The sequence below is a fragment of the Arvicola amphibius genome, chromosome 10 (assembly GCF_903992535.2).
Source record: "Arvicola amphibius chromosome 10, mArvAmp1.2, whole genome shotgun sequence".
NCBI classification, from domain to species: domain Eukaryota; kingdom Metazoa; phylum Chordata; class Mammalia; order Rodentia; family Cricetidae; genus Arvicola; species Arvicola amphibius.
Genome location: NC_052056.1, coordinates 73112271 through 73121385, shown reverse-complemented (window position 1 = coordinate 73121385; position 9115 = coordinate 73112271).

Sequence of the window (9115 nt, the reverse complement as noted above, 5' to 3'; positions counted from 1 at the left end):
TTCCGGGGCGAAGGAAGAGGAGCTGCCTAGAGCGCCACCTGGAGGCCGCCGCTCCGACGAGCCCCAGCGTGGAAGCCCCTGGTGAACGTGGCTGGGAGAAATTGGAGCGTCTGATGACACTGTGTGTCAGATACCCTCAGGTTATCACATTTAATCCCAAGGCACCGTTGGCTCCCGAGGCTCCGAGGCACCGGTGAAATGACTTGCGCGTATAGAGCTTGTCACTTGTCCTGCATTACTTCTTGTTATTCTGATACCCTCATACATAAGAGAGCAGAGCTCATATCTTTATACCCAAACTGAGATTCTAGTCTGTCAGTTAGCTCCATTTCCTGCTGCTGCATCCTCCATACCTTAGTTGCAGCCATACCCAGCCATTGGTCAATTTTTTTTCTTTTTTGTTGTTTGTTGTTGTTGTTTTTCTAGACAAGGTTTCTCTGTGGCTTTGGAGCCTATCCTGCAACTAGCTCTTGTAGAACAGGCTGGCCTTGAACTCACAGAGATTCACCTGCCTCTGCCTCTGCCTCTGCCTCTCGAGTGCTGGGATTCAAGGCTTGGGCCACCACTGCCTGGCCATTGGTCGTTTTTCAGAGGCACTGATACCATAATTGTTAGGGTCTGATCCTGTACACTGGCAACCCTAACAAGCGAGGCTTGGCCACTTGTCTTCAATACACTGATTAGACAGTCGAACTGATAGGAAAAAGCAGGAAAAGATTTATTCAGTGGGGCCACCCTGGGGAGAACAAAGAGGTCCAGTGACTCCCCAAGTTCATCTTCCCGGTATAACATGAGAATAGATCTTCAACAGAAGGCAAGAACAGTAAGGAAATTGTGTTCCCTCACCCCTCACCATTGTCTCAACTCCATTCTGCAGGACAGCCCCCTTGACAAGTTGTAAATCTTCCTGAGGAAACAAGTTCCTCTTCTGACTGCCCCCAGAGCGACAACCTTTTCCCCCCTCCCAATATGAGATTTCTGGGGTGGTTCCATTTTCTTAGGGTCCATTATTTCGTTGGTCTGATAGCCAAAGAGAGAGCCATAAGTGGCTCTATCTTCACTTCTGCTGATTGCATCTGTGGGGCGCAGAGCAGCCTGGTCATAAATGTGGGGCCCAGGCTGCACAGCTGCTATAGCAGGCAGCACGGGGGGGGGGGGGGGGGGGGGTGAGAAAAAACCATAAGCCGGCATAGCAGGCAGCACAGGGGAGGGAAGGGGTCCAGAAAAAGCCATGAGCTGGATATCAACCCATTGATAGGATCACCTGCCAGCACACATCCATTGCTTTTCACCAGGACACCCCTAGACAAATGTCAGCCAATCAGGGGTCCTGAACCTTAGAAATCCCTCACCCCTACTTTTACAACTATAAAAACCCAACCCCAACTAAGCTTAGGGCTCTCCCATCACACAATACACTGGACACACAGAGTTTCTGAGTTTGCTAACTTGTATAAAATAAAGGCTCTTTGCTTTTACATACAGGACTTGGTCTCCTAGTTGGTTTTGGGGTACTCTGTGATCTGGGCATAACAACATCGAGCCAAGATAGAAAAACTATGAGAAAATTAAGGAGGCATGGGAAGAGAGAAGAGTTTCCCATACGTGAGTCGGCTTGGTCTCTAGCCAGCCGAGAGTCAAGCATCCAGCACTATTAGCATTTGCTGTGAATATAATATTCATTTGTAATCAGGATGTTTCAACAATAGCAATGAATCATGTTTAATGCCTAAGCATGATCTTTTTCCTTTTCTAGCTATAAATATGCAGTTTTCTAGGACTCCCACAATAAACTCCATTAATAGGAAAAGACCTTTCTTAGCTCCCTCCGCAACCTTATGACCATGGTTTACACTGTTAGATTATAATCTATCAGAAGCACCCCCAGGACCATTCTATCATCTCATTTATCTAGAGGGAAAAGGATGATGGGGGTATCCCTCAGAAACTCTTTTCTTATTGGTGGTACAGTTCTGGACTGGGTGTTTCTAGGCTTCAAGAAAAAAATTAAAAGCCTATACAGAATGTAAACCATGAAGAAAAAAATCCTTATTCAAAGCAGAGCAAGAGAATAAGTCAGAACACACTGCAGAACTTCACAGGAGTGAAGATACTTAGGGGACCCCAATCATTGTTTGTAGCTTCTATTTGTGGGGTTCAGAGAAGGAGGAGTTTGGTTGCTAAGGGACACAACTTGTGTGGCTATTTTCATTCAAAGATTAAATACACAATTTTATTTTATTGTGCATGCTCCCAAAGTCAGTCTAGGCTAAATGGACTGAGCCAACAGACTAGAACCGGTGTGGGCCAGCCTGTATTCACACCATGTATTCCCACCCCTTCTCACTTACTACTCCTTTATTTAATGTCCTGTCGTTTTAGCAGACCAACTCTGACCTGCTCTCTTCTTGCCTCTTCTCCCCCCACACTTTTCCTCTCTCTCCACCCTATTCTCTCCTTTCTCATTTTCCTTCTCATGGGTTTCCCAGACATCACAGGCTGACCTGATTTATAGGGTCTGTGTCTCAGCCTCCCAAGAGTCTGGCTTATTTTAAGTTATTTGGTTGTATTGCTTTACCTCTTCTTTCTGCCTTAGGCAAAATGGTCTCATCTCCACCCAACTTATCCCTGCTGTTAACCTCTATTGACTTTCCCCTCCTCAAATTTTTCTATACCAACCTAATACCAGTCACTTGACTTACTTTGCTTTTTTCTTCCCATTTACGTAGTGCTATCAGTGTTTCCTTTTTTTGTTTGTCTGTTTAGATTTTTTTTAATGGAGGCTGGAGAGATGGCTCAGGAGTTAAGGGTACTTGCTGCTTTTCCAGAGGACCTCAGTTCAGTTCCCAGCACTCAAGCCAGATGACTTACAACTGCCTGAAACTCCAGCTCCAAATAATCCATACCCTTTTCTGGGTGCCCCCCACACACACGGATTTAAAAATTAAAAGTATTTTTAAATTTTATTTCGACAATTTCACAAATGTATAAAATGTATCTTGATCCTATATACTCCCAGCTCCTCGCTCCCCTCCCCATGATACGGGGAAAGTGGGGTCTTTGAAAGTAGCAGAGGCTTTTCCCTCACACCTCAGGAGAGCATAACTTGGAGTCCTAGGGTCTTTGACAAAACCAATGGCCACAAAAAGCAACCCCTGGATAATGGCTTTTGTTTCACAGTCTGAAAAAATGAAACTTATGGATAATAAGAGGTGAGTTTAGGAAGGTGTTTTCTATAGGATCATATACAGGAACTTAAAGGAAGAAAGAAGAGCTCCTACCAAGCAGGGTTAGGCCCCAGAAAATGACACGCCCCCAAACTATTAGCCCAGGGGCTTTTCTTAAGATTTTATGGTACGAGCAAGGAACGATGAGGTCCCTGAGCTTCTGGACCAAGTTACTAGTCTCTGAACTATTGGATCTCAACTCTACCATATGCAAGTCCTACAATGACATTACAAATACTTCAGTCGTGATATGAAGTTTATGAGGGAAGCCGATGACTTTCTGATTGGATTTGAAGCCTGCTCCGCTAGAGGAAATTCATGCCTGGTACCGTAAACATGATCAAATGTTCATGGCTGCGAGGTCATAGGCCCTAATAAAAACTTATTTCTACCATTTTGCTAAATGGACATGTTGTCAAGCTGCCTTCCAGATATTAGGTTGATAGCCTCAGACTGGTGCCGTTCTCAGCTCGGCCAGGAAGCTTTGTACTGCAGTGGGCACAGCTAAAGGAGACTCACTGCCAGTCAACGCCCCCAGGGATAGTGACTGCTGGAGTGCTCAGCTCTAAACAAGACAGCTGCGTCAGCCACCCGAGGACCAGAGAACACTACAGGGAACGGGGTGGCAGAGAATGTCAGAGCCGGAAGATGCAGAAGGGGGCTCATAAATGCTTCCTATTGGACATGTCATAGCTCTGATGGTCATGGACTCACCTCAGCTGTGACTACTGCCACAGATCATATAAACAAGCTCAGCCAACATTCCAGCAAGAAGCACTAATGAGACTCAGTGGGTTACAAAAAAAAAGAAGAAGAAGACAGGTAGGTAAGGGGATGTTCTAAGAGGCTTCTGGGGAGACTGGGAGGGAGGAGCTGCAGATGGATAGTGTTCACTTGGAGACTCCAGCTTGCCCCTGCATGGTCCTGGAAGCCCTATCTCCCCCTCCAAACCCCAACCACTGAAAGTCTCCAAGGGAAAGTTACCTAAAAGCCCAGTTCCGCACTCTGGGTGGCTGTTGCAGCTTCCTCCCCTAAAGAAGTTGCCACTTGCCCAAGTACCCACCTAATCACTCAGCTTTTGACTATACTTGGGCACAAATCAGCTTGTGGTGAACTGTTGTTGTACACCGTGTGAAAATGTATTGCTGTGATTGGTATGATACAAGCTGAATGGCCAGCAGCTAGACAGAGGGTGTAGGTGGGACTTCTGGGCAGAGAGAGAAAGAACTCTGGGAAGAAGAAGGCGGAGTCACCAGCCAGACTTGGAGGAAGCAGCATGAACCGTATGGAGAGATGAGGTAACAAGCCACACAACAGAATGTAGACTAAAATAAATGGATTAATTTAAGTCATAAGAACTAGTGGGGCCGGGCGGTGGTGGCGCACGCCTTTAATCCCAGCACTCGGGAGGCAGAGGCAGGCGGATCTCGGTGAGTTCGAGACCAGCCTGGTCTATAAGAGCTAGTTCCAGGACAGGCTCCAAAGCCACAGAGAAACCCTGTCTCGAAAAACCAAAAAAAAAAAAAAAAAGAACTAGTGGGACAAGCCTAAACTAAGGCTGAGCTTTCGTACTTTGTAAATCTCTATGTCATTTGGGAGCTGGTGGTACAAAGACTCCTGGCAGTAGGCACACCGTAACCCCTCACCTATCGTCTATAAAACTTCCCTACCCTGGCCTAGGTGCGCATGACTTCTCTGTCGTCTGTCTCTGGGACCTGAGAACTGGACTAAGAGTCGCTTTGTTCAATATACTGTTATACTTTTGCAATTTGGCTTGATCTGGCTTACTGCATCAGTGGAGAAACTTATGCATTAGATAGAATAAAGATACACTGTATGAAATTGTCAATAAATAAATAAAGGATTTTTAAAGAGAGGGAATACCACAGAAAACGCTCACTGAAATATTGGAAATGAGAAATTCAATAAGTCAAGTTACAAAGCTCTGCACAAAGCCGCAGCAATAGACTGTACCAAGAGGAGGGCAGAGTATTTGGGTTTGAAGGCAAGGGAAGGGGTGGTAGCAGTCAGTGGCAAGTGGAGAAGACTGTGAACACAAGATCAGAGATAAATGAGATTCTGTAAAGGGGCAAAATCTACAAACTCTGGACACAGAAGCAGGAGAACTTCATACTAAAATGAATAGAAAACATTTTAAAATCATAGCAGAAAGCTTTCCGAATCTACAGGAGGTTATGATCATCCATGCGGAGGAGGCATTTACAGTAAACACGAAACTGTAAAAACTCTCCCTGTCTCGCATTTTAGCTAAAACCCTAAATGTACAAAACAGAGGGAGCATATTTAAAACTGCAGAAAAGAAGCATCACATCACACACGAGGGCAGGCCCTTCACAATCACAGGTTTCTCAGCAGAATCTTTACTAGCCAAGAAAGCACAGAATGATGGTTTTCATTCCCTGAAGAAAATCTGCCATTTCAGACAACCACACCCAAAACTGTCTGTTGTGATGGAAGGAAGGAGAAACTTCTCCTGATAAAAACAGGCTGAAGGAATGCATGATGACGAAGCCAACTCTAACAAGAAAGGAAAACACACCCCAGAGACTGCAGGATGAAAAGCATGTTAGAACCATAGGGGACGGGAGGACCAAGGAAACATCAACACAGCAAAACGGTAGCACCTGCCAATCACAACTGAATGTTTTTTCCTTCTTTTTAACTATCTTTGTGTCTTTCACATCATGTATCTCCATCCCATTCATTTCCCCATCCCTTCATATCCACCCACCCCTCTGCTCTTGCAACCTTCCCCTCAATAAAATAAAATTTAAGAGAAAAAAAGAAAAAGAAGGCAAAAATCAATCTCATCATGGAAGCTGGAGTGAGACATAGTGAGACACATAGTAAATAAACCCTTTGGTTCATCTAGCTTCACTTGCCAGTGTCCGTCACCATGAGTCATTGGTCTGGCTCGAGGCCTCTGGTTTCTACCACACTGTCGATGCTGGGCCCTCAGTGGAACTTCTTGGCTATCCTGCTGTTGCCCTGTGCACAGCTGAATATTAATGGTTGAGTTTCCCAATCAAAAAACACTTTGAGATTGTGAAACCAAACCAGGATCCATCCATGTGTTGCCTCCAGGAAATGTACCTCACCATCAAAGACAGACACAACCTTCAGGTCAAAGATGGGAAGGGTCCAAGTAAATGGATATAGGAGACAAGCAAGTGTCACCTTCCCCAAGAGCTGAAAAACAGACTTCAAAATTCGTCAGAAGAGATAAAAAGTTAACCATGCTGTTGAAGTGAGCAGTTCTTCAAGAAGACATTGCAATTTTATTAATTTGTTGTTCTTATTTTGTAGTCAGGGTCTCACTGTGTGGCCCTGGCTGGCCTGGTACTAACTGTTTAAACCAGGCTAGCCTCCTTACAGAGATCTGCCTGCCTCTGCCTCCCAAGTGTCAGAAGTAAAGACAGTTCACAGGCTTCCCTCCTCCTAAACATGTTTGTTCTCCATGTAACTGTAAGGTTTCCCCCCATCCCACTATTTTCAGTTCTTTTGCAAACAGTCCTGGCCATGTCCAGTCTCACAATGAACCCCACCACCACCATGGTGTGATTTTTTTTTTCTGCTCTATTGCTTACAATGTAAAGTTGAGATCTGGTCAACCATGTGCTCAGATGGACTCTGGAAAGTAGGCACAAGTGATCTCATACAGATGCTAGAGGTTTGGTTCTGACAACAGCACCTTACAACAGCGGCATCTTTTATATTTTATTTATTGCAGTGCTAAGAATAGAAATGAGAATCTAGCACATGCCAGAGAAGTATTCTACCACTGAGCTACACCCCGACCTTCACACCTTTTAAAGAACTTGAAAAGAGAGGTAAAATACTGCCCCACACAAAGTTTTGTTTTGTTTTAAGATATATGCCCTCTGGATGGAACATTGTGGTACACACCTTTAATCCCAGCACTTGGCAGGCAGAGGTAGGCAGATCTCTGAGTTTGAGGCCAGCCAGGTCTCCAGAGAGTTCCAGGACAGCCAGGGCTACACCGGGAAACCCTGTCTTGAAAAACCAAAAAGGGAGCTGCCTTAATCCCTCCCTGGCAGAGGCAGCCACTCTCCTGGATTCCTCCTTCCCAAATAAATCTCTTTCTCAAAAAAAAAAAAAAAAAAAAAAAAAAAAAAAAAAAAAAAAAAGGAAAGAAAGAGAAAAAAGAAAAATCAAAAGATATATGCCCTCTGGTCAGAAGGGGTCAGGAAAGAACAGAAAACATTGTGCTCCTCCCACACCCCCAGTGTGCAGTTTTCTGAGTCTTGCCAGTACATTCCCATCATCCTGACAATTTCCTCATTTAAAAAGTTATTTTATGTTTATTTATTTTATGTATAAGTTTGCCTGCATGCATGTCTGTGCACCATGTGCATGCTTGATGCTGGAGGTCAGAAAAGAATATCAGAATCCCTGGAACTGGAGTTACAGGGGCTTGTGAGCCACCATGTGAGTGCTGTGAATCGAGCCTGGGTCCTCTGGGAAGATCAGTTGATATGAGAAGTCCATTAGAGAAGACCACTCAGACACAGTTTATAGACTATTGAAAGTCTTTATTCCAACTAGCTGGGACTACACTCAGGTATTCAGGGACGCAGGTGTAGCCCTGAGTGTCCAGAGCACCGGTTGTTGAAAGCAAAAAACCTCATCGGGGGAGTTTGCAGAAGCAAGTAGTTTGACAGAAGCTAAGATAAGCAGTTAGCTGGAAAGGGTTCTGCTGAAGCAGGCAGTTTATCAAAATAAAAACAAGTTAACTCGGGTTCTCAGAATAGAGTTTGATACTTTTCCAGGGCATTCTTTGTCAAGAAGATCAAATTTGAGCTAAACCTGAAATGGTCTCAGCAAGATTACAAGATGGAGGACCCTCAGTACTGTCTTTCTCTGTACCACTAATTTATCTCTCCAGCCTCCACTCATGTATTGTTTAATAGTCAACCCTACTCCTAAACCACCTTGGCAACCACTTATCCTTTTTAAAATTATTTATCTGTTTTACTTTTTTAAAAAGTAGCATAGAAATGGAATCAAACAATTCACATTTATCCAAACATAGTTTTAGTGTCATTCGATAAAAATTCTAAGGACTGGGGATGGCCAGCGTTGTGGTGCAGTGCTTTTTTTTTTTCCTCTCAAAGAACAGCCAAATTCTTTTCCACCACAATTTTGCCATTTGACAGTTCACCAGCAGTGTGAGCTCCTTAGCAGTCACCAGCAGTGTGGGCGCTGCAGCCATCACCAGCAGTGTGTGAGCACTGCAGCCATCACCGGCAGTGTGTGAGCACTGCAGCCATCGCCAGCAGTGTGTGAGCACTGCAGCCATCACCAGCAGTGTGTGAGCACTGCAGCCATCGCCAGCACTGTGTGGGCGCTGCAGTTATCACCAGCGGCACTCTTGGTTCTTTGCATTCTAGTTCCTAGGACTGTCAGAGCTTTATTTTTAGCAGTTCTAGCAGGTGTGTTGTGGGGTTTCTCATTTTTATTTTAATGTCGATTTAATGCAAGTAATTCTCTTTTTAATAAGATTTGTTTGGAGACATAATATTTCAAAGCACTGGGGTTGTTTCAAGGAAAGTCAATTCAGAGTCCTTGATGGACAATTTGATGGGAACAGTTATTTAAACAACATATGTAGGTTCTTCTTCCCTTTAGTCCAAAGAGAGCAGGAAGAAGATAAAACAAAACAAAACAAACCACTGTGTGCCCCCCTACACCCTGCCCCATCCCGCCCCCACCAGTTACCACTCCCCAGCATTTTCCTGCTCTACTATTTATAGTATTGTGGGAAAGCCTTTCACTTAGAATCTACTTGGCTACATTGTTCCACTTGATTTCCTCCAAATGATCTATGTGAACTGATTCAGTGTCAA